This window comes from Camelus dromedarius, chromosome 29 (genome assembly GCF_036321535.1).
Source record: "Camelus dromedarius isolate mCamDro1 chromosome 29, mCamDro1.pat, whole genome shotgun sequence".
In the NCBI taxonomy this organism is placed as follows: Eukaryota; Metazoa; Chordata; class Mammalia; order Artiodactyla; family Camelidae; genus Camelus; species Camelus dromedarius.
Window position 1 is genome coordinate 23,107,819 of NC_087464.1, and position 25,883 is coordinate 23,133,701.

General features: G+C 44.5%; 1 protein-coding gene across 3 annotated transcripts in view; it reads right to left on the bottom strand.

The window, feature by feature from the left end:
* Positions 1-25,883, bottom strand: part of PPCDC (phosphopantothenoylcysteine decarboxylase) — a 66,783-nt gene that overhangs the window by 4,675 nt on the left and 36,225 nt on the right. For 2 of the 3 annotated variants that reach the window (XR_010378316.1, XR_010378315.1), the window contains exons 6-10: positions 14,981-15,074; positions 14,646-14,795; positions 12,450-12,624; positions 7,220-11,071; positions 2,052-2,198 (exon numbers count right to left, since the gene is read on the bottom strand). The gene's annotated coding sequence lies outside the window, so the exon portion shown is untranslated. Of the gene's footprint in view, positions 1-2,051; positions 2,199-3,068; positions 5,873-7,219; positions 11,072-12,449; positions 12,625-14,645; positions 14,796-14,980; positions 15,075-25,883 lie in introns of those variants that run through there. The other variant, XR_010378317.1, reaches the window with a different exon arrangement.

Here is a 25,883-nt window from a genome sequence, read left to right on the forward strand (position 1 = left end):
TCCTGTCAGCCACCAGACAGATGCTCCAGGAAGCTGAGTCAGGCATCTTCCCTTCCCACTCATGTCCCAACCTGCAAGCCAGGTTATGCTAGGCACCCGGATGGGAGTGGGAGAAAGGCTTGCCCTGTCCAAGTCATCCCACTGAACACACCATATTGTGCTGGTCCAAAGAAAGACGGCCAGTGGTTGCAGGGAGGAGGAGGAGGCGAGATGAGACCGGTGTATCAGAGGATGAAAACTCATTCCAGGGAGGCAGGGAGGTAGCAGGAGGTAGGACCATCCCGTGAGCAGGAGGCCCCAGGCCTCAGGCACTGGCTCCCTCACCCCACTGGACTTCACTTACAAGACCCAAATTCAAAGATAAAATTACAAAGAATTTCAAGATGCTGATTAATCCCAGTGCATTAAACCAAGCTCGGTGCCCTTCTGAGTGCAGGGCCCTGTGGGCTGCCTGGTCTCAGACCCATGAAGCCAGCTCTGACTGTATGTGTCCTCCAAGCGAGGGATGAATGGCCCCACAAGTTCCTTCCCGAGCTCTTCAGTCTTCAAGTCTGAGAAACCTGGGGGTCCTGGGCCGAGGAAAGGCCAAGGAGACTCCCAAGCCCTCCCTCCTCAGAGAGAAATCCCCCCACCTTGGGGGAGCATTCACAGGGCACTGCAACTTGGCAACAACTTGTCCAACAACAACAACAAAAATTCAGCTTGTTACGGAACATGAATGATCCGCATCGGCTCTTCCGTTTCATATTTGCACTGTGCCACTTTCCTCTTTTTGTAAATACTTTCGAAAAATGTGTCTTTTGCTTCCTAACAAGTGAAAGGTAACATTTTCAAACATCCAGTTCACTGCCCATCTGCATAACACATAACTGGTTGCATTCATTGGTCGATAGAGCACCCACAACTGTAAAAGTTTTCTCCATCCTGATATTTGTCCTGGGGAATGAGGCCAAATATTGACTCAGTTTTAGCAAATTTAGAGCAGCAGCTTCTTGGCTTAAAAAAATATTTTCACTTATCAAGAATGGTTGTTTGTTCCCTGGAGGGGAATGACTGTCATGTCCCAGGCGTCTACTTCCTGATAAAGAGAATGTAGAAGGGGCACTTTTCACACCACACCAGCCCCAGGCCAGGGTGGTATGGATTTTATTTCTCAGGTGTGACCAGATGCTCAGGGCCAGCTGCTGGAAGGGGCGTCTCACCAGGGAGGAAGGCCACAAAGTCAGGGCAAAGGACAAGAGGACCTCACAGCTCTACCACTGAGCTATACCCTCCCCTCTGTAGCACTGGCTTTGTGTCCGACATAAAAACACAAATACACACACATGCATCTTGTTGAATTCTGACCACAACTTTGAAGATATGCATCATTGCCCCATTTTACAGATGGAGAAACTGAGGCTTGGATATGTTCTGGGTCTTGCCTAAGATCACCAAGGGTTAAGAGGAGCTGTGAGCCTGGGCCCCCATAGTGGCCATCACCTGGAAAGAGCTGAGGTGTGGTCACAGGCAGCAGAAGGTGGGGTGTGAGTGAGCTGTGCTGGGCCCCTGACAGCCTTCCCCTCCAAGAAACAGTCAGAACTGGAGTAGGGAGGCCTGTCATCCTCAGCCATCTCCCTCATTTCACAGGTGGAGAAGCTGTGTATCAATTTGCAATGAATGTATTACACTAATTCTACTGGCTTCACAGCAATTTTGGAACCCAACCAGAATAGCATCGGGGGGTGCAAACCTTGGTGCTTGCTCAGGTTCCCGGAGCAATCTGCTTTATTCTAGCTTTCCCCACCTTACTTCTCTTTTCTTCACCCTTGCTGCCCTGGGCTAGCACCTCCCAAATAAAGTATTAGCACCTTAATCCTTGCAACAAGTTGTTTTTCAGAGGACCCAGGATATGATAGGTAGCATTTCCAAATTATTCATATTTATTACAGAATTATTAGACATAAAAAAATCCCAATATAGAATTATTCCACCTATTCAGATAAAAGTTTCTGTTAGTACGTAAAATAGATATGCCTTCCTTAAGGGGAAGAGTAAAAGGACGATGGTACCTTAAGCTCTAGGTGGATGTCGGCCATGACTCCCTGCTGGTGTAGGTTCTCTTTTCTCTCTTTCTCTCTCTCTCTAATCAATGAAGCTTCTTATGAATAATAAAAGACACTCCCATCACACAGGAAATTCCAAGGGTTTTAGGAGCTCTATGCCAGGAATAAATAAATACATATTTAAATTTATATATATACTTAAATTTATAGATACATTTATACATGTAAATATATTTAAATAATAAATACATAGAGATATTACATGCACATTATATATAAAATATTGTTTCACATATAAGATATATAATGTTATAATATAAATATAATATATAATACATAATATTTTTAATCATACCACAGTTCCCCTAACAGTGTTGCCATTTATTTCTTCACTATGATTGGTTGTATGCAAATTAACTAAACTTCAGGTGTGACTTGACAGGACTGGTGCATCCATGCTGGCTCCACAACCCCTCACATTTGGCTGTAAGTGTGATAAATATGCAAATTAGGCAACCCTCATATGTTGATACTGATAAGGTTTTGTGGCACCATATCATGGAACTCAGGAGTCATAATTCATGCAGTCATATACTCCACATTTTGCATATGCTCTCTATATTTTATACCCTCTCCTTGGATCCTCTAGACTGAGGACCAAGTAGATGAGAGATGAAGGCACCATGACTCAGAGAGAGCAAGCAACTGGCCCAGAGGCCCACGGCAAGGCAGTGGCAGAGATGGGATGGGTGGAAATCCCAAGTCTTAGGCCTTCAGAACCCCTCCCTCTGCAGCCAGTGGCTTCTTGCCATCCTCTCTGCTGACCTTGTAGACAGGTCACACTCAAGCTGGTCTCCTTGTCAGCCCCAGTGTCCTGTGATTGAGGACTGTCAGAGCTAGGAGAGACCTTACCATCCCACCATGAAGACAGGGAAACTGAGCCCAGGAGAGGCAGAGCAGGACTCCTGATACATGTGACTTAACCCCAGCTCACAGGCTTGAGCTCTGGGTATGACTAGGTTCAAAAAAAAAAAAAAAAAAAAAAAAAAAACCTGACCTCTTTATGCCTCAGTTTTTGCATTTATAAAGTGGGACTAACAATAGCACCATCTCAAAGGTTGCTGGGAGGATTAAAGGTTTATAACTGCCGGCATATAGTACACACTCAATGAATTTTTATTTATTAGTACTGTTTCATTATAATCATGTTGGGAAGGAAAAGCTTCCTCTATCCTCTTAGATCCCAGTGACTGGGGACCTGTGAGTTAAACTGACAAATGACAGATTAACATGAGAAAAGATAAAATTTATTCATCTACCTACACAGGAGCTCACAGAAAACGTGGCTGAAAGAAGCAGTCAGAACTTGGGGCTTATATACCATCTTATTTTGTTTTCTAGCTTTATTGAAATACAATTGATATATAACACTGTATTGTTACGGAAACGACAGGCCAGTCAAGAAACAAGCACCACTCGGAGGGTTGGAGTACTCAGATGTTTTACGCCGGCAGGCTCAGAGGGGCTTCTGCTTCGAAGCTCTGAGCACCTCCAAGATGTGCGCATGAGGGTTTATAGGGTAAAGTACAAGCTTGGGGTATTCGGCCAATAGGCATGGAACAGCTTTAGCAGCATCATTATCACAAAAGTGGAGGTGGGGAGGCAGCAAACCAACATTCCAAAGCCAGATATGTGTCTTTGAAAACCCAGCTGGCTAGCAAAAAAACATGAACAGCAAACCAACACTAATTAACCTAGATTTACAAGTTAGTCTAGCAGAACTCAGATCAGTATTCCAGTACTTAGATTTGTGAGTTATCTTGTTAGCCCAGCCCAGCCTCTCCTTCACAGTATAAGTTAGGTGTACAGTAGGTGATTTAATACCTTACATATTGCAAAATGATTACCACATAACATTAGCTAACACTTCCATTTTGTCATGTAATTACCTTTTTTTTTGGTGGTGGTGGTGGGGTAATTAGGTCTATTTATTTACTTTTAGAGGAGGTACCGGGGATTGAACCCAAGACCTCATACACACACTCTACCACTTGAGCTATATCCTTCTCCTACTGTTTCTTTTTTGTGGTGAGAACATTTAAGATTTACTCTCTTAGCAACTTTCAAGTATGTAACAGCATTATTAGCTTTAATCATCCTGCTGTACATTAGATCCCCAGAATTCATTCATCTTGCACCTGAAAGTTTGTACCCTTCGATCAACATGTGCTCATTCCCCCTGCCCTCCCAGCCTCTAGCAACCACCACTCTACTCTATTTCTATGAGTTCAATATTTTTAGATTCCACATATAAGCGATATCATACAGTATTTGTCTAGCGCCATATCTTTCATTTAGCAAAATGTCCTCAAGTTTCCTCCTTGTTGTCACAAATGGCAGGGTTTTCTTCTGTCTCATGGCTAAATAATACTCCATTGTGTGTGTGTGTGTGTGTGTGTATATATATATATATATATATATATATATATATATATCTCACATCTTCTTTATCCATTATCTGTTGATAGACACTTGGGCTATTTTCGTGTCTTGGCTATTGTGAACAACACTGCAATGAACATGGAGGTGCAGGTACGTCTTCAAGATCCCATTTTCATTTCCTTTGGATATATGCCAAAAAGTGGAATTGTTGGAGCATATGGTATTTTGTTTTTAATTTTGTGAGGAACCTCTAGGCTGTTTTCCATAGTGGCTGCACTAATTTACATTCCCAACAAAAGTGTACAAGGGTTCCCTTTTCTCCACGTCTTCTCCAACACTTGTTATTTCTGTCTTTTTGATGACAGCCATCCTAACAGGGGGGAGGTGATAGCTCACTGTGGTTTTGATTGGCATTTCCCCGAAGATCAGTGATGTCGAAGCACCTGTTCATGTGCCTGTTGGCCATTTGTATACCTTCTTTGGGAAACTGTCTATTCAGTTCTTCTTCCCATTTTTGCTTTTTCCTTTTTGCTATTGAGTTGTATGAGTTCTTTGATACTTTGGATATTAGCCCCTTATCAGATATTAGACACCACTTAATAGGGGAATAAGAGAAAGGGCACTTGTGGGAAAACAAATAACTTTTAGGAAAGATAAATGGGCTCTCAGGAGAATACATGGGAGCTATGAGAGTGCTGTGACACTTTGTAAGGTGAGTTCTTATCCTGGTCTCAGGTGACTGGAGTCAATCTTCTCTGGTTGCAAAACTCCCAGGGAGGGAATTTATGACATTAGAATTCTTTTGGGAGGTTCTGCCTTTAGACAGGTAAGGGGAAGTTCAGAGAAGAGCCTCTTCCTGCATCTGTTGATTCTCAAATATCTTCAGCTCAAAATAATTCCTAGGATACAGTGGTATATTTTGTACCCCTCTCCTCATTACACAGGAGAGGGTAGGGTAGGACAGGTGATGAAGGCGCAGGCTGGAGGATACCTGTCAGTTTTCTAGATGTCTTCCAGACTTGCTCCCTGGCTGAGGTTAGGGCATCTGGGCCTCTGCTCCTTATCAGAGCTTGCTGGAGACATTCCACCCCATGCCCCTCCCACCTGGGGCAATGGGGTGGCTGCAGGCTACACCAGGGAACTTCATCCACAGGTGAATAAAGCTGGAATGGGGGAGGGGGCACTACTGCTGGGTGGGGAAGGTCCCCAGGCCATTCCTCTGTTGTGGCTGACCCCTTTCCCTGCCCTTCTCATGACATCAAGGTCTTGAGGGTGGAGAACTGGCCGGGTCCCTCTCTCGCAGATCTGTACCACCCAGCAGCATACTGAGCACATTAGATCCATGGTGGAGCATTCTTTAACACTTCCTCCTTTACATGATTACACTGTAAAGATCACAAAACGAGAGGAATACATTCCACAATGGACTAAAGTTTGCATTTATCAAACAAAAATATTATGCCTCCTACTTGGCTCTAGTTTCATAAATAAAACTTCCAAGCTGTCCCACAGGATGGCAGAATGGAAGGCCCTCAAGTTCTGGTTCTTTGTCTTTACAATCACTGCACTGTCCTTGCTGATTGAGAATCCACTGTTCAAACATGGGAATATGCGCCTCGGGGACTAGACACACGTGGGGACGGCACGGACCGTGCAAGAGGGCCAGTTAGGAACCACAAATGAAAGTCCAAAGTCATGCTTGGAGTTTGGCCAGCAATGAGTGTAACAGGGAATTCTCTGAGTGAGCTTTCATGCAGGATACAATATTTATTAATGAATATGCAGGTAAAGGTGCTAACCTGAAGCTTATTTTATTTATTACAAAAATTCAACAGTAATTAGAACAATTGTTTAGAACGTCAACCAATAAAAGACTCAGAGAGGAGTCTTCTATCACTGACAAGGTTTAGAACTGCCAGCACGTGGTGAGAATACAAGGCAGATAAGCTTTATTCTATTTTGTTACTGTTTTAAAATTCTCTGTGTACAATGCTCCTGCCTCACTATTGTCTCCACTTGGAGTATACAGCTCCCACCATCCTGACCTTTGTACATTACTAGCACGAGCTGTCCCCACCCTCAGGCCCATCACCTGTCACTGGCTAGCCACATTGCTGGGATGTTGGGCCCCAGGGCAGAGACTTCTCTCTCTAGCCTCCAAACACCACCACCCATCCAGCTCCACCCCAACCTGAGTTCTGGCCAGACAGCTTCCTAGACCTCAATTCACTTGAAACAAGCTCTCAGAACTAATTCAAGTGGGGAAACTGAGGCTGTGAGGGGGGAAGGAACCTCTCCCAGGGTTGAAACTGAGGGCAGGAGACTGACCCAGCTCCGAGTCAGCCCCAGCTTGGCTTCCCTGTGACAGTCAGGCAGGAAGAAGAGCCAGGGAGTCCTGGTGGCTGGCTGCGGCACTGCAGGGTTGATTTGAATCTCATTTGAGTAGGCCCCTGTGTCTCACACCCAGAACAGGCCCACCTATGGGATCCCAGGGCTCTGGGAGACCCCTTGTGGCCCCCACCGCCTCCCCTGTGCAGTGTCACAGAGCCCCACTCCCTATCAGCGCCCGTCCGTGACGCAGCCTCACCCTTCCTGAGCCTGGATGTGAAGCAGAGCTCCCCCCAGGAGAGGTGAGGCTGGCGGCAAGGGAGGGGGACGGTCTGTTGGTCTGACCCCAGACAGTTCACCCGAGCAGCAAGTCTGGGCCTTGAGAAGGGAAGCCCATCACTCACCTGGGTCCAAGAGCCCCTAGAGGGAGGTAAGGCCCAGCCCTGGAGAGTCTGAGGGGCCTGCAGGGCTCTGGTCTGATGCTGGGCAGTAGGGTTTCCTCAGCTGGCACAGGTCCTGCCTTCACCTGGCTGTCAGAATGAGTTGAATCAGGTGACAGGAGCTGGGATAGAAATAGGGGAGGAAGCCAAGGGCCAACTATGATGCCCAGAGCAGAAGCCTGTCCTGAGAGTGGGATATCCGGGCAATGCCCATCCCTCCAGCCCCCAGCCCTCTCTCAGGCCAGCTGGATTTGGGGAAGAGATACCCCTCCTGGTCATGCTCCTGGAGGAGTCCTGTCCCGTCGACTGGACCCCATCTGAGGGGTCCTTCCAGAAGCACTCACAGCCCTGCTGACAGGCCACTACTTGCACTCGTCCAGCGACAGAAAACTCATTAGCTCCCCGAAAGCCTCGTGGCCTCTCGGCTCTGCTGAGAGAAGGCCCTTCTTTTTGAGCTGGAACCTCTGTCCCTGGAACTCACCACATTGGCTGGCATAGCCCCAGACATTGTTGTAGGGGTGGAAAATTTTTCCCTTTTTCCCTTCTAGGTACTTTGGCTGGACTAATAATTAAATTCACGTAAGACAGATTAATAGGAGAAAAACAAATTTCGTATGTAGGGGAGCCCCATAAAAATATGAGACTCCCAAGGGCAGTTGGGGGTAATTGAGGCTTATATGCCATCCTGAGCTAAGGAGAAGGGGGTAGAGGTCTGGGGCTTCAAAGGGGAGGAAGACAAGTCAGAGGAAGTTGAGAAGAGCAAATGTTTGGTAAACAAATGTTTGTCATGCCATGCAGGTAAGTCTTCCTGATATGAAAAGTTCTCTCTGGTAACGGCTTTCTTCCTGGGCACAGGCCCCTCTCTAAATTCTTTAAGGCAGTTAAGGGGGAGGTAAAAAGCTCTTCCTGAGCCCCCTGGGCCCCCACTGTCTTTGGTTCAAAATGACCCACGTGCAGAAGTGGTGCATTCCGGGGTGCACATTCTGCTCCCCTCCCTGTCAAAGCTGTGGGGCGGGTGGTGTGGGGTCTGCCCCACCAGATCTGATTTACGATCAATCCCCTCCAGCCTCCCCAGGCCACCGCTTCTCCGCCAGTCTGCAAAGACTGCCCTGCTTTTCAGCGCCTCGTATTCTACGGGGAGCACAAGTCACTGGAGGGTGCGAGTCAAGCTAGAGGCCTGCCCATCAGAAGTCTCCTCAGTGCCGGGTGGGGGCTGCCTCAGGCTGCTCCTGGGCTCCTCCAGCCCTGGGGAGGTGGGAGGAGAAACATGGGAGGCAGGCAGGGAGTTTAGGGTCGCTTCACCCTGGGGGAGGTGAGGCTCAGAACCCTTAGCTAATTCTTGCTGTTTTCACCTTTCCCCAATGGAAGCAAGGAAATACCTCCTGAAAACAATGGCCTGCCAGCCAGCTGCCAGGTGCTATTTGTCCGGTGAGCTTGGCCTCCCAGACACGCAGGGAATGCAGAAGACCCTGCCTGGAATAACCCGGGGGCACCTCCACAAACACACACACCCCCCCACACCCCCCCAGCCCTGGCTCAGCACCTCCCCAGACACAGGAGGATGCTCAGCCTGCACTTGGCTCACCCCTCATCCTGCCCACGAGGGTCTGCGGACCACCTCCACCCAGTCTCTAGAAGAGGCCCACTCTCCTTCAGCTAGACTCAAGAAAACACTTCCTGAGGCCACAGACAGAGGGGTCCCAGGCTCTGGACGAGCTGTGAAAGCAGGAGAGGTGCCCAAGGAGCAGACAGAAAGAAGCTACCTGCAGAGTGAGGAACAGGCAGGGCCAAGAGAGGGGAAGTCTGCCCAGTGCCTGAGCAGGTCCTGCACCCTAGCCATGGGGATGTGGGCACGTGCCCGCTGATCTCCCCCAACCCTCCCCCCAACACACACACATGCAGACGGGTCTTCTACTGCCTTGTCTCTCCTGGTCTCACAACAGTCCCCTTTCACAGCTAATTCCAATCAGAGACCTGGAGTTTAAACCTCCTGCTTCAGCCTGGTCTTTCTCAGGGCCCTTCAGACCTCTCTGGGAAGGGTCTGGTAATCCTCAGGATAGGCTGTGGTGGGGTCAAGTTTAGCTCAGGGTTCTGAGTTTCTCATCAACATTTGGTCCCAATCACTGTCTGGCCTGCTTGGTTCCCTCTGCAGGCAGGTCACCCTGAGGGTCCTTCAACATGGTTTTCAGTTCCTGGGTGGGTGCGGGGTTGGGGTTCCCTCTGATCCTCCATCCTGACATTGATCTCACAGTCTGGCCCACCTCAGACCCCTTCTTACCTCTTCTAGCTGCCCTTCCAACAAGAGGGGTCGGTGGCCAGGGAAGAGGGTAGCAAGGCCAGCTCAAGGACAGACTCGGGATTAACAGCTTTTAGGGCATATTTGATAAGATTTGATTTCAGACCCCCAAGGCCTGAACACTCCCAGCAGGGTATCGGGTAAGGCAAGTGAGGCACCTAGGGGGCAAAATTTAAGGAGGTCCTCGCCCTCAGGGTCTCGAGAGTGCAGGGTCAGCACCTAAGAGTGAATACCTCCTTAATTTTTTTTGGTGTAGGCACTTTGCTGGTCTTACCATAGTCCCAGCGTAATGTCCAATGTCCGGGGAGAAGAATTGAGGAGCCTAGTCCCCCTGCAGGCAGCGTGGTGGGGCAGAACTCCTTGGCGTCAGAACCCAGGAGTTCCAGGCTGGCTCCAAAAGGAGAGAGGAGCCACCAGGCAAACACAGGCAAAATGTTATGCAAATCTGCCTTTTGGAGGTTTGCATGGGGGTGGGGGTGGGAGGCCAAAGGAAGGAGGGGAGGGAACATGGGTGGGTGCTGCACCCACTGCACAAGGAAGGGTACAAAATCACTTCAAACTCCCTGCCAGACCCAGAGTTAATAAAGCACGACTTGTTGAGATAGTTGGTTGCCAGTTTAGGTCTATTCCAGCAGGTGAAAAAAGACACCTTAACATATCTCATCTGGTCAGTGAAGATGGGGAGTGGACACAGGTGTCTGTGGGGAGGAGAGCGGTGGGACAAAGCAGGCAGAGGATGCAGAATCTTCCAGAGGCCAATTCTGCTTATTGCACCAGTCACTCCGAGTGCCCCAGGGCTCTCTTCCAAGAAGCTCACAGAAGCTCTCCTCTGAAAGAATCTTCTGCCTTGGGCTCACCCATCAGAGACCCAGCCTGTGGGATCCTGGGGGACAGGACTGGGGGAAGACAGAGGTGGGGGAGCTGTGCTGTCATCTTCGTTTCCCTGACCCAGAGTGCTGGGGAGTGATGTGAGCACCACTAGGGGAGGCATTCTGGCCCCCTGAACCTCACTTCCAATAGGAAGCCCTCCTTGACTTACCCTTCCCACCCACCTCAGGGAAGAGGGGCCTGGCTGGGTGTGGCTTGGGAGCTCCAGGGCTGTTTCGCTGATAGCTCTCAGGTGTCCTGCCTCTGCCATCAGCCCAATCAGACGTGATGTCATGGATGTGTCCCCATCCATCAGTGTCTCTCTCAGAGCAGCTCTGGGAGAGCAGGCCTGTCTCCTGTCAGTGAATCCCCCTCAGGCTGAGCCCCCCCCCCCAGGACCCCACAGAGGACCCTGTGAAGACACCCTCGACACACTTTCTCCTCAGCCACAGTCTCCCTCCCCAGTTCTCAAGACGTCACCCGGGAAAGAAGAGGACAGGGTTACAGAGAAGTGGCCTGGAGACCCAGGAACCAAGGTCAGGTGCGGGGTAGGGGAGGGCAGTACCACCACCACTCCCACGGGGACATGTGTCTGAGCGCAAGACCTCCTCCCCCAGGATATGTATCTAAAATAGTGAAGCTGAATTTATTACCTGCGGAAAGAAGAAACAAAACTTTACTTGCAAAGAAAGCACAGAATCAGTTCAATGCAAGAGCTAATCTTATACACGGCTCAGAAAGCATGCTGTTCAGCAATTGGCTGGCTTTCAGACGCCAGGCTGTTTGCAGATTGGCTCTTTCAGCCTGAAAGTTAAGGAATTGGTTGCCCTTCAGAAGCTTAGCTCTGGGGAATAAGGCTGCTGCTGATAGGCTGGCTCTCAGAAAGGGAAGTAAAGCTATCAGTGATTACTTGGGCCAGGTTTAAAATGGATCTATTTGTGGCTTGGGACTTGGCCCCAGAAATCTTTTCCTTTTTTAAACTTAGAGAACAGAAAGGTTTTATTTTCACCTTCCCCACATTCCTGACTTCCTCCCTCTCTCACCAGACAAGCACTGACCGTCTGTGCCCCAGCTTTGTTCAGAAGGTAGTCTGCCCAGGTCTGGTCATTCGTTCCTCCTCTTCATCTGGTGCCCACAACAGAGACCAGAGCTCTAGGAGGCAGACCAGATCCCTTCCCTTCTGAGGCTGGATACACCCTCCTCAGGGTAACTGAGCTCAGAGTGTTCCAATATTTGTTGGGGGCCATGGCTCATTCTACCTGCCAGGCCTCCAGGGTAGGAGATGCCCCGGCTCCATGTCTAACTTCCACTAGCGACTGATCAGGTGGGGCCCGGAGCAGCTGGGTGAGAGCTCAGCTGAGGTGGGGGAGAAGGGCCTTGGGGAAGTTGGGGAAGTTCAGAGTACAGCACAGTGCTGTCTGTTGCATGATCAGATAACCACTGGCTTGGGCCTGGGTCCTAGAGCAAGGAGAGGGCTGCCATTAAAGACACCTAAAGCGGGGACAGTGTATCTGTGGAACCTCTGTTCAGAGCAGGGAGCCAGGTGGGTACCAATGGCTTGTTTCCCCCCTATTATTTATAGACTCTGCCTTGTTCCAAAGAAGATTGGAAACTAAGCACTCAAAAGATTGGAATCTTCCTCATTGTAAATCAACTATACTTCAGTAAAATTTTTTTAAAATAATAATTCAGGGAAACACTCAGATAACAGAAATTATCAAGACTAATTATATTTACTCTCCATATTCACCAGATAAAAGTCAGTCCTCACATACTATTGACTTTAAAAAGGAAAATGAAAAGAAAATATATGGTATGTCACCTTCTGTGCAATAAAAAAGGTGAAATGAGAGGAAAAGAAAAAGCTTGGAATCTTCCTCACTAGTATATCCCTGCATGAATGAATGAATGAAAGGCTGTAAGGGGATTGCATGGCGGATTTGGCAGAAATGGTATAAGCCATGCCCTTCCTTTCCTTGCTCTTGTAAAATCTAGCCTCAGCACTTGCCACTCTCCCCGCCCACAGCTTACCAGTTCCTCACATCTGGGACCTAGTTTGAGTCCCTCATGACGCAGCAGGGCCCCAGTCCTCCTTGGGCGGTGCTTGGTCCTTACCCTGGCTCTGTGTCACAAGCCCTGGGCAGTAGAGGGTGTTCGGATGTTCTGGGTTAGTTGGGTTTAACTACTCTAGAAAATAGTAGCGTACCTTTGGGGAAAAACAAAATATATTAGTTTGGGTCCTAGGTCAGGAAAACAGATTTATGTTTGGCTTTGGTCTGGGTTGGTTTTGGCCTTTGGCCACTGGTCAGGAGAGCAACAGGGCGGGGAAGATTGTCTTGGCCCCAAAGCAAGAGAAGTGGGTTGAAACCCAGCTCTGGCCAGAATCATGTAAGGAACTGGGCCAGGCCTTCACTTGGGCTGTTCAAATCAACGTACGTTTACTGGGCACCTGCCATCTGCTACGTCTGGTGCGGGGCTCGTGCAGCCTCTGCCCCCAGCCTTTATGGGGTGGAGAGACAGATCAGTGAGCAGGGCTTTCTGTGTGGAGTGACTGGGGAGTAAGCAGTGGAGGGGAGGCCCCAGACTCAGCTTAGGGTGAGAGATCACATGAGAAAGATGGTGTGGAGGGAGGACCGGCTACAGCCCAGTGCAAAATGAAAACGTGAGGCCCCTCGCCCAGATTTCGAGACGGCAATGGCAGAGCATTAAACCCAGCTCAGGGCCCTGTGTGACTGCACAGATCTCACACCCACGAAGCAGGCCTTGCTTAGAGGAGGAGTCGCCCGGCTGTGTCTGAGGCGGGAACGTGAGCATGCTGGGGAGAAGAAGGGGAAGCATCCTGGGCAAGGATGAGGTGCACAGCCTGATGTGTGTGAGGACCTGGCAGCTCTGTGGAGTTCCCGGAGCCTCATTGCCTCAGATCTGGGTCTCGGGACCCGTCCAGGTGCTGACGCAGCCCAGACAAGGTCTTCCCTTGGGAGCACGTGAGGCTGCCAGCCGTCCTTTCATGTCAGGGGAGCGGTGTCCCTTGACACCACTATTTTAATCTGCCTTTCTACTCATTGGGAGTCAAAACATCCTTTCTTTAGAAATAAAAGAAGTTGCTTTTTGTAATGTATTTGGCAAATCAATATACATACAAAAGTGAAGGGAGAAGCCTATGTTGGTTTCCCTAATAAAAAAAAAAAAGTGGCTGCTCTGTGAACTCCCCAAAGCTAAGCTCTGTGGGGCTCACCTATGTCCCTGCAGAAGCCATAACTGACACCCAGCCAGTCTTGTTGACGGCCGAGGCGGGCGAGGGACAGACAAGTTACAGGAGTGGGGAATCAGGAAGCACTGGCTGGAAGGCAAGGCTCCTGCCCCTCCCGCTCTCCAGCCTCTGCAGGGTAAGGCACCAGTTTAGGCCAGAAGCTGCTGAGAGGGCAGCTTTGAAACTCAGCAGGGAGATAACAGGAGACAGAGAAACCAAAGCCTCCCCTGATAACCCGTCAGGAAGCCAGCACAGAACGAAACAGAGAGATAAGGGGCAGACGGCCTCTCTCAAGGCCAAACAGTTTTAAGAGACACTACTTGGGCTGGACAAGGGGTTTAAAGACTGGGCAGCTGATAAAGAGATCCCCTGCTGGGGAGCTAAAGAGATGAGTCTCCTCCAGCAGGTTTGGTGACATCCACCAGGACTGGGCTCCTGGGTGGACGGCAGCTGGACGCCTCCGGCCCTCCGACTTCTGGTGTCATCCCCCATGGTCAAGGCTGGGTTCTCCTATTTCAGGCTCCCTGGGCCTCCTCTTTAAGTCTAAAGTGGGTACAGATTTGTTTGGTTTTTAAACAAAGGTAAGTAGACTGTATGTCTAAGAAAAGCTCAAGGAGGGCCTTGGGAGTGGTGTGTTCTAACAAAGGCCACCATTTGACCTTGGCTGCTGCTGCGGAGCCTGGGCCTGACTTTCTGTGAACCTCTGTGTTCTCGTGGGCAACGAAGACCATGAGCCCAGCAGGGCAGGACTGGAGGAGGATCGGAAGAGGGTAGATATAAAGTCCTCAGCCAGCGCTGCCCCTGCCTGGGCCCTGCCCAGGCTTTAGAAGGCCTCACTCTGGTCCTCCACTGCCTGCTCCCTGCCTCACTGGGACCAAGGGAAGAACCCTCACCCCCTTCTAGACTACATTTTGCGTCCCTGGCCTATAAGGCCCCAAGCCCATGTTCCAGACCTGAGCTGGTTTCTGCCACCTTACCTTTCGAGGGCAGCAAGGACATGGACTTCTAAGCCCGAGGGCTGGCCAACGGTGACTATTGCGCAGGAGGACACGGGAGAGTGCAGAATTTGAACACTCGTGTGGGTGCCCACACACGAGTCCAAGGCCGCTCATGGCACAGGAAGGAGCCTGTGATAGAATATGTTCCAGTCACTGTTGTGAATCAGCTGCCCCCAAAACTTAGTGGTGGAAAACAAGAACAATCAATTTATTGTTCTCTTCACAGGCCTGGAGTCACCAGGCTCAGCTGGAGTCTCTGATGTGGTGGCAGTCAGAGGGTGGCTGGGGCAAAAGTCAGTCCAAAAGTTGCTCACTCAGATGCGGGCTGCGGGCAGTGCACCCCTGCGTCCACTGGCGTGGGCCTGGGCCTTCTCACAGCATAGCAGCTGGGCTCCAAGAGCAGGAGTCCTGAAAAGAATCAGGCAGAAGTTGTATCGCCTTTTGTGACCCAGTTACAGAAGCCATAGAGCATCGTTTCTGCTGGAGTCATAAGGCTGCCTGCATGAGAGGGCAGAGCACACAGGTGCCACCTCTCACTGGGACAAGTGTCAAAGCACATGGTAAGCACAGGCACTGGGGTACATTGTAGGGGCCACCTCTGAAACACGCAATATGTCATGGAAGAGAAGGGGGGCCAGCCGCGGGCAGGAGCCTCTGTACGTACTCTTGCCCCAAGCCTGCAAATGACAGGGGCGGTGGCAGTCTTGTGCCACTTAGTACCCTCTGATCTAGGTGTCCACGCCTGTGGGAAACCATTCTATTTAGACCAGAAGTGGCGGAGGGTATAGCTCAGTGGTAGAGTGCGTGCTCAGCATGTACGAGGTCCTGGGTTCCATCCTCAGTACCTTCATATAAACAAACCAACCAACCAACCTAACCTCCCTGCACACACCCCCTAAATTAAAAACCAAAACAAAACAGAAGGCATCCAGCCAGGACCCTGTGAACAAAAAATACTGAAAACTACATCAGTAAACAAAGAATGCTAAAGTCATCAAGTCATCAGCGGCTCCCGCCACCCCCCAGTGAAGACAGGCCTGCAGCCCGGCCTCTGCAGCCACTCACCATGGTGCACTCTGAGGGGACCCAGAACAAGAAAGGACAAGATGCTGGCCCTAGATAGCTAGATGCTTGTCAAAGGAATGAATTCAATGAGCCCAAATGTTTGCTTCCTCCCATATATAGAAAAGCACTAAATTCTTTAACTTGAGATGCCTGGTTTTCTTTAGATAACAAGTAATCTTTTATTGTTCCAACTACCTGATCTTTGTTGTAAAGCTCCTATATATCCTAGCTCCTCCCCTACATCTTCAGAGCTGTCCCTCCGAGCGATCTGAGAGGCTGTCATCCTGGCGCCCGCCAAATAAAACATAACTCTCAACTCATAGGCTGTGCATTTATTTCAGTCGACGCCAGTTAAATTTGAATTTCAGATAAATGCTGAATATTCTTTTTTTAGCATAAGTATGTCCCATGCATTATTTGGAACGTCCTATGCTAAAAAAAAAATACTGTTTAATCTGAAATTCAGATTTAACTGGGCATTCTGTGTTTTATCTGGTAGCCCAAGAACTGTCCCACTAGAGTTCCCAGTAGCTACTCACAACAACATCCTCCCACACCCACTCCCTGAAGCATAGAGGGTGGTGTCTGCAAACTCTCTCTTCCCTTTATCTACCTAAAAGCAGAACATGAGTTTTCCTTTGTGAAGGTGTTTCCCCCAGTACCAGGAAGAGAAGAACGACTCATCACTGGAGATGAATGGACACCAAGATGAGTCTGCATAGACAGACCTTACTAAAATAATCCTGCCTTCCATCAGTTCCCTCATGTATTTCCTCATCACTTTCCCACAGTTTACTGTCCCCCAACCCCCTTTCCTTTGTTAGAATAGAATGTTAGTATATAAGCCCCCAATTTCTTACAATTTCTTTGAGTTTCACTTCTTTTCTGTGAACTCCCATGCATGTAAATATTAATAAAAATTATAATGCCTTTTCTCCTGTAAATCTGTCTCTTGTTAGTTTAATTCACAGGCCCCCAGATTCTGAACCTAAGAGGGCAGAGGGAAAGTTTTCCCTCCCCACCACATTGAACTACACTAGTCGTTGTTGTATTCCTTATTGCCATGTATTTGCAATTAAAAAAAAAGTTTCATTTATGAATGTCCTTGATGGAGCAGTAAAAAATATTAATTTTATTAAATCTTAATCTGTGAGTGATACATGTCTTCGTCTTTTTAATATTCTGTGTGAGAAAGAGGAAAGGGTTCACGAAGCAGTTCTGCTGCTTATCAAAGGATGTTGGTTGTCTTAAGGAAAAGCACTTGTGTGATTCTTTGAGTTGCCAGCCAAACTAGCTGCTTTTTTCATGGAATACCATTTTTATTTGAAAAAAAGACTGACAAACGATGATGATTCAGACTCCAATATTTGGCAGATGTTTTCTGGAAAATGAGTGAAGTGAGCCTGTCACTCCATGAAAAACAACTATTTGTTGCTTATGATAAAATTTGAAATTTCAAGCAAGAGTTAGAATTTTGGAAAACTTGTGTCCACTACTGTGAGCCTGACAACTTCCTAGTTATGATGCTGTGATAGAATAAGAAATACGTATTTGGTCTTCTTCCCTTTCCCGGGACAGAGCTCCTAAAACCCTCAGGCATTTCAGGGTGATAGGAGTGAGAAGAGGTCTCTTCTTACTCATAATAAGCCCCTTTCAACTACTGAGTTTATGCTAATGAGGTGACCCTTTAAAGGGCTGGTTGCCAGAGGGTTGGAACTTTTGGTCCATCCCTTACCTCCAGGGAGGGGAGCAGGGCTTTGAGACTGACTTAATCACCAATAGCCAATGATTTAATCAACTCTGCCTACTTAATGAAGCCTCCATAAAAACCCTAACCAAAGGGGTTTGGAGAGTTTCTGAGTTGGTGAAAATATCCATCTGCTGGGAGACAGTGCACCCCAACTCCACGGGGATAGAACCCCTGCACTGAGGACTCTTCCAGATCGTGAATTATGTACCTGTTCATCTGTATCTTTTATTCTTTATAGTAAACCAGTAGATGTAAATGTTTCCCTGAGTTCTGTGAGCCCTTAGAGCAAATTATTGAACCTGAAAAGGGGGTTGTGGGAACCCCAGAGTTATAGCTGATTAGTTGGAAGTACAAGTGACAACCTGGGCCATGTGGCTGGCATTTGAAGTGGGGACAGTCTTGTGGGACTGAGCCCTTAACCTGAGAGGGTCTGCTATGGCTTCAAGTAGTTAGTGTCAGAATTGAATTGTAGGACACCCAGGTGGTATCCAGAGAACTAGCTGATGGAGCAAAACAAAACAAAACGGAACAAAACAAAAAAACCAAACCCATACATTTGGAGTCAGAAGTGTTGTGAGCAGAGAGGAAACAGCAGTTTTTTCTCTTACTAGTACTTAAAGACTTTTCTGATGAGATTAGTAGTGACGGTAACAAATGTGATTTTTTAATATTGTACAATGAGAAGTGTCAAAATTTGGAAGGTCTGCAAAACTCGATTAATACTTTCCAAATGACAAATGCATGATATTACAAAACCATACACACATAAAAAATTCATTCAAAATGCACAACAGAACAATAGATTTTAATGTAAGAGAGTATGAAAATGTCCTTGCTATCGTATCAGATTCTACATTGAAACTAACCTTTAAGAAATTGCTACTCGTTGAATTTCAATGTGCTGTCAGAGAATATTATCTAAAGGTTATTAAAAGGCTCCTTCTTTTTCTAACTATATATCTTTGCGACTCTGAATTTTCTTCACTTGCTTCAACCAAAACAATACATTGCAATAGACTGACTGCAGAGGCAGATATGACCATCAAGCTGTTTTCTATTAAGCCAAGGATTAAAGAGGCTTTCAAAAATGCAAAACAAAGCCATTCTTCTCAATAAATTTTTTGTTTTGGAAAAAATAGTTACTTTTTATAAAAATATGTTCTTTATATTAACATGCAGTCGGTTTATTATAGTTATTTTTAAATGAATTAATAGGTTGAGATCAAGAGGGCAGAATATAAGGACATGGAGCTCCCCCACAAATACATCAAAAATATATCTACATGTAAAACAGTTCTCACAGAATACCTACTGAATGCTGGCAGAAGATCTCATACAACCAAAGCTGCAAGAAAGATCACCACATAACTGGGCAGGATGAAAGAAACAAATGAATAAAATGAATTAATATTTTAAAATATTAATAAATATTTTTAAATGTTCTTAGCCTTAACTTCTAATAGCCCTCATTAACAAAAGTGCTTTGGAGTCCTCAGTAATTTTGAGGAGTATAAAAGGATCCCAAACCAAAAAGTTTGAGAACCATTGCAAAATAGAGTGAATAAACCTTCATCTCACCCCTGAATCTCAGCCTACAGTTTGTTTCTCTCCAAAGACAACCACTATAGCCGACGTCTTTCCTATCCTTCCCTATGTCTTTATACCCAAAGGGTCCTCACTCTTCTGTACCTGGCTCTTCTCAGTAGGAAAATAATGGACCACAGGAACCAGTTCACATCAGTACACATACAGCCACTGTGTCCTTTTTAATGGCTGCATTGTATGCCTATTATATGATGTAATGTAATCTATTAAACCATTCCTCTATTGCTGAACATTTGGGATTGTTTCTAATTTCTACTTTAATTTTTGTTTTACTAATTTAAATGATGCAATGAATATCTTTAGAAAAGTTGTAAACAGGGAAGTAATATGACCAGATTAATCTGTTAAAAAAGATCATGTAAACTGCTGAAATCTGAATAAGACTGGTAGATTGTATCAATGTCAATTTCCAGGGTGCAGATATTGTACTATTGCAAGATATTACCATTGGCAAAAACTGAGGGACAGGAACCAAGTGCAGAGAATCTATTTGGTGGTGGTGGGGGGAGGTAATTGGGTTTATTTATTTAAGTTTTTAAAATGGAGGTACTGGGGATTGAACCCAGGACCTCCTGTACACTAAGCACTCACTCTACCACTGAGGTATACCCTTCCCCTGGAATCTGTTATTGCTTACAACTGCATGCAACTCTACAATTATCACAAAATAAAAAGTTTAATTAAAAAAACTGGCACCCATTAGGATGGCTGCTATCAAACGAACAAACAAGACAGAAAATAACAAGTGTTGGTAAGAATGCAAAGAAGTTGGAAATTTTGTGCATCATTGGTAGGAATGTCAAATGGTATAGCTGCTGTGGGAAACAGTATAGAAGTCACTAAAAAAATTAATAATAGAATTATAATATGATCCAACAATTCTGCTTCTGGGCATACACCCAAAATAATTTAAGGCAGGGTCTCAGAGGAATATTTGTACACCTATGTTCATATCAGCTTTATTTATAATAGCTAAAACATGGAAGCAACTCAAGTGTCCATCAATGGATGAATGGATAAGCTAAGTGTGGTATATATACATATATCCAATGAAATATTACTCAATCTTAAAAAAGAAGGAAATTGTGACGTGTGCAACAACTCTGATGGACTTTGAGGACACGGTGCTAAGTGAAATGAGCCAATCACAAAAAGACAAATACTATATGGTTCCACTTATATGAGGTTTCTAGAGTAGCCAAATTAATAGAAACAGAAAGAATTGTGGTTGCCAGGGACTGGGTTGGGAGTGGGGAATGGGGAGTTGTTGTTGAATGGGAATAGCGTTTTGATTTAGCAAGATGAAAAAATTTCGGAGATCGGTAGCATCACAACGTAAATATACTTAACAATACTGAGCCGTGCACTTAGACATGGTTAAGACAGTCAGTTTTACGTTACTTTTTCTTTCTTTAACCACAATTAGAGAAAAAAAAAAATGGAAGAGAGCTAGTGAAAAAAAAGATCACTCTGGCTGCTGCAAGGTTTGGAAGGACCAGACTAGAGGCAGGCAGGCCTCCCAGCGAACTGTTTCTATTGTCCAATGCTGGAGCTTGAAGCAAGGCAGTGGCGTGGAGCTGAAGGGGCTGAGATAGACTGGATTACTGGTCCAATCTTTGCTCCCCTGTAATAGAATTCTCCATCCGCACCCTTGTCATAGTGGACAGAGAATACTTTTCCCCCTTTTGACTATGGGTTTGGCTATGACTTGCTTTAGCAATAGGAAGTTTGTGAATCTGACAAGAGAAGCTTTGAAATGTGCTTGCTCAATAGGACATGCCCTCCTGTGCGGCAGTAATTGGCCACGATAAGAACATTCCCCAGATAGCTGTTGCTCCTTCAGTCTGGATCCTGGCGTGAGTGTCTGGGAACAGACCATTTGCCCTGGGTTGCCGCTGGTCCAAGGAGAATGAGAGACACGTAGAGCACCCCTGAACTCAACCCGTGGCTTAGAGCCTGAAGCTAGATCAGTCAAGGTACAGCTGACCCGCAGAGTATGGTAATACATGATTATTATTTTAAGATTCTGAGAGTTTTTTGTTTTGGTTTGGTTTTGGTATAACACAAATAATCATTTTATAATGGCATTTTAGCTACATCTTAAACTTGAACAGTGTTGTATGTCAATTATATCTCAATAAACTAGGGGGAGAAAAGGTATTTAGCAGGCTTTTACAAACTCAACCATCATTTTGCTGATAGCAAAGCTTGCCATCCAGCAACATTCAACCCCCAGATACAGGCAGTCAGGAGAGTGCTGAGATGGTTTGAGTTCATGTACAGACTGCTAGTGAAAGCACAGAGTAAAGAATCCCAGGAAATCATTTCACAGATGGGAGCCTAAGACTTTAGCTGTAGTTCATATCAGGATGTTGGTATAATCGCTGTAGGAAAACATGATGAACAGCTCTTAGCATAATCCTTCTGGAGTGACTTGAGTCTGAGGATTGAAATGAATATACTTCTTACTGGTTGGGATTATTTGGTCAAGATGCTATTTGCAATAAACATTATCCTGTGATAATGAATCACTGGTCCTTGCAGGATGGAAGGGGCCTAGAATAGTTAACCTGCCTCCAAGTCAGAGAGAATCAAAAACGTATCAGAGGTCCCCTCGATAAAGCAACTTTGTACTGGCTTCACGTATTTCTTTGTTTCATTCCCTCCATCTCTTACTCCTGCTCCCAGGGATCACTTCCCAAATTAACTACATGCAGGCTTTTGTCTGAAGGCTCTGCTTTTAGGAGAACCAAAACAGGAGAAGAAACAGAAGAAGAAAGAAAAGAAAAGGTCTGGGCCTGGAAGGGGGGTTATCAAGGGCTCCCCTGCTCCCTCAGATTTGAGGTTTCTCAAAAGTCAATGCTCTAGGGGAGAAACAGGGGAGAGAAAACCCAGCTCATCCCCAAAAATCTTTCCTATATTCACCTGACACAAACCAAATCATGTTCCCTGTGCAAATGCAAAACTCCAAGCTAAAAATTAACTTTAAAGTTGTTCTGAGTTGGAAGTACTCCTAAATGATGGGCAGAAACAAACAAAAATCCTCTCTGGAAGAACATATCTTAAACATAGATCTCAAAGAATTCCAAGAAATATAAGCTCATAAAAAAATAAATAAACTCATGAGGAAACAAACTACAAGGATCATGAATCAGCAGAAACAACACAGCAAAGTGAGATCTGCCAAAATATCATAAAAATGGAATGATGAGATACAGAATAGAAAATAAGTATTTTAATATGTTTCAAGAAGTTAAAAAAATTAAAAACACGATGACAGAAAAAAATGACAATAATAAATTAACAAAGTTAGCCATATTTTGAATATGAATCAGGTTCAAGTTCTAGAAATGAAAATTATAATAATTAAAATTAACTAATAAAAATAATCAAAATCAAAACCTTCAAAGGACAAGGTGAAAAGCAGAATAGCCAAAGCTGAAGAAAGAATTAGTAAACTGAAATATAAAGCTTAAGGAATTACCAAGAATTCAGCAATGAATGATAAAAAACATGAAATATAAAAGAGAAGTTAAGAGACATGGAAGAAATTCAACACAGATTCATGATAAAACATCCCAGCAAACTAAGAATTAAAGGGAACTTCCACATCTCAGTGAAAGATATCTACTAAAAACTTCCATCTATTGTCATATTTTATGGTAAAAGACTGAAAGCTTTCTTTCCAAGATCAAGAAAAAGCAAAGATGTATGCTCTCATCACTCTTACTGAACATTTAACTGGAGGTCCTTACCAGTGCAATGCCAAGAAAAGGAAATAAAAGGCATACAGATTATAAAGGAAGAAATAAAACTGCTTCTAATACCAAAAAACATAATTGACTATATAGAAAAATATAAAGATCTACAAAAAAGCTACTATAACAAGTGAGTTTAGCAAAATTACAGGATACAAGAGCAACACAGAAAATCCAACTGTACTTACATTTGCATTGAAAAATTTTAATGGAAAATTTTAAAATAGTACCATTTACAATAGCCTAAAAATATGAAATACTTGGTATAAATCTGACAAAATATGTGAAAATTTGGTATACTGAAAACAACAAAACATTGATGAGAGAAACTAAAGAAAACCTAAATAAATGTTTATGTATTGGAAACATCAATATTATAAAGTGTTCAATCCTTCCCAACTTGATCTATAGATTAAAGGCAATCCCAATCAAAATCCCAGCAGGCTCTTTCATAGAAATCAACAAGATGATTCTAAAATACGTGTGAAAATACAAAGGACCTTGAATATTCAAAACTTCTTTGAAAAAAAAAGTACCCTACTTTATCTCAAGATTTACTATAAAGCTACAATATTCAAGTCATCATAGTATTGACAAAAGGATTGATACATATGTCTGTGGCACTGTTAAAGTCATTAGACAAGGAGGCCATTAGACTGAGGTGGCTCTAATGCCCTGTAAGTAACCAAAACCTAATCCAGGGTAAATTCCTATAAATGCCTCAAGGTTAAGAAATCGAAACTTACGAACAACTAATCACAAAGGGCCAACTAGACTTTCCCAAATGAGGCAACTGCTTAAGGTACAGCAAATCAAACAATTTCCTTGCTTTGCTTCCATGTCTGCTCTATGAAAGCCTTCACTCATAGCTCCTGCTGGTAGAGTGCTTCTAACCACTGTTGGTTTGGTGCTACCCAATTTGAATTCATGTTTTCTCAAATAAACTCTTCTAAATTTTAGTGTACTTCAGTTTATCTTTTAACAGATCAGAATTCAGAGTCCAAAGGCACACTCACACATATATGGTCAACTGATTTTTGACAAAGGTGCCAAGTCAATTCAATGGACAAATAATATTCTTCTCAACAAAGTGTACTGGGACAATTGGACATTCATTGGGGAAAAAAAAAAAGAACTTCGACCCATAAATCGCATCATATTAAAATTAACTCAAAATGGACCATAGACAGGAACATAAAACCTAAAACCATAAACCTGATAAAAGGTAGAAAAATCTTTGTGACCATGGGTCAGGCAAAGCTTTCTTAGATATTATATCAAAAGCACAATCCATAAAGAAAAAAATCAATAAATGACATTTCATAAAAATTTTAAGCTTTTCCTCTTCAAACACTATTAAATAGATGACAAGGCAAGCTTCAGCCTGAGAGAAAATATTTGCAATACACATATCTGATATGGGACTAGTATCTAGAATGTGTAACGAACTTCCAAAAGTCAATAACAGGAAGGGGGACTTCTGGCTGAGGTGGCATGAAGAGGTTGGCAAGTATTTTCCTCAAAAAACAAGTATAAAACTAAACACATTAAAAAAAAAAAAAAGCCTGTGCAGTGCTTTGGAAATTAACCAAAGGCAAACAACAAATTGAGAAGCATTTATTCATGAAAAAAATGCCACAACTTTGAGTAAGAACAGTGGAATTTTGCTATCTTTTTGCCTAGGGCTGCTCCTATTGTCCCCCAGCTTGGTCACTGAGAATGATAGTGTTACCAGGGTATGGATAGCCATGAAAATCAGAAGTATGTCCACAAGAGGGGACATAGTTGAATTCAAGCAGGCAAAAACTTGAGCCAGCAGCATTGTCAGTAAAAGTAGGAAACAAATGGGAAAAATCTGCAGCTTTGCTAGCCTGTTTGGGATGAGCAGCACACCAGCAAGAAACTTAATGGAGAGATCCTGGAAATTAGAGAGCCAAAGAAGGGCTACATCAGCTCTCCCTACATCACGATCCACAAACAGATCAACTGACAGAATGGAAACCTTACAGGCTCAGTGTTTGAGTGCACCGCCATATAAATGAAATCAGACAATATTTGTCCTTTTGTGACAGACTCATTTCACTTAATTTCTTTTAAAAAGCATATAATTGTATAAAGCAATAGCTATAACATTGTATTATTAAGTTTATAACATACATAAATTACATATGAAACTAACAGCACCAAAGAGGGGAGAAGAAATGGAGCTATATTAGAGGGAAGGTGCTATATTTTACCAGAATTAGGTCATTATAACAGTAGACAGTGATAAGTTTGGATTTTAATCCTTAAGCAACCACTAAGAAAGTAACCATAAAATATGGTTAAAGCAATTAACAGAGGAATGAAAATAGTACACTAAAAATACTTGTTTAACACAAATGAAGGCAATAAAGGAGGAACAGAGGAAAAAAAAGGACACAAGACATAAGAAAATAAGAGACGTGGATTGACATAAACCAAATTATATCAATACTTACATTAATATAAATGGTCTAAACACTCCAGTAAAAAGACATAGATTGTTCATAATATTCACTTATAATCCATTTTATGTCTCTGAAGTCAGTAGTGAAGTTTTCTCTTTCATTCCTGAGTTTGGTATCTTGAATCTTTGTTCTCTTTTTTCTTGGTCAGTCTAGCTAAAAGTTTGTTCAATTTTGATTGTCGTTTCAAAGAATTGAGCTTTTGTTTCATTGATATTCTGTTTTTCTACTCTTTATTTCACTATAATCTTTATTATTTCCTTATCTTTGCTTTTTTTAGATTTGGTTTGCACTCCTTTTTCAGTGTCTTAAGGTAGAAAGTGGGGTCATAGATTTGTAATCTCTCTTATTTTATAATATAGCCATTTAAAGCTATAAATTTCCCTTGAAGCACTGCCCTTAGCTGCATCCCATCAATTTTGATACATTATGTCTTCGTTTTTTTTTACTTCAAAGTATTTTCTAATTTCCTTTGTGATTTTTTTCCTTTGGCCCATTGGTTTTTCAGGAGTATGTTCCTATTTTCCACATATTTGTGAAATTCTCAAATTTG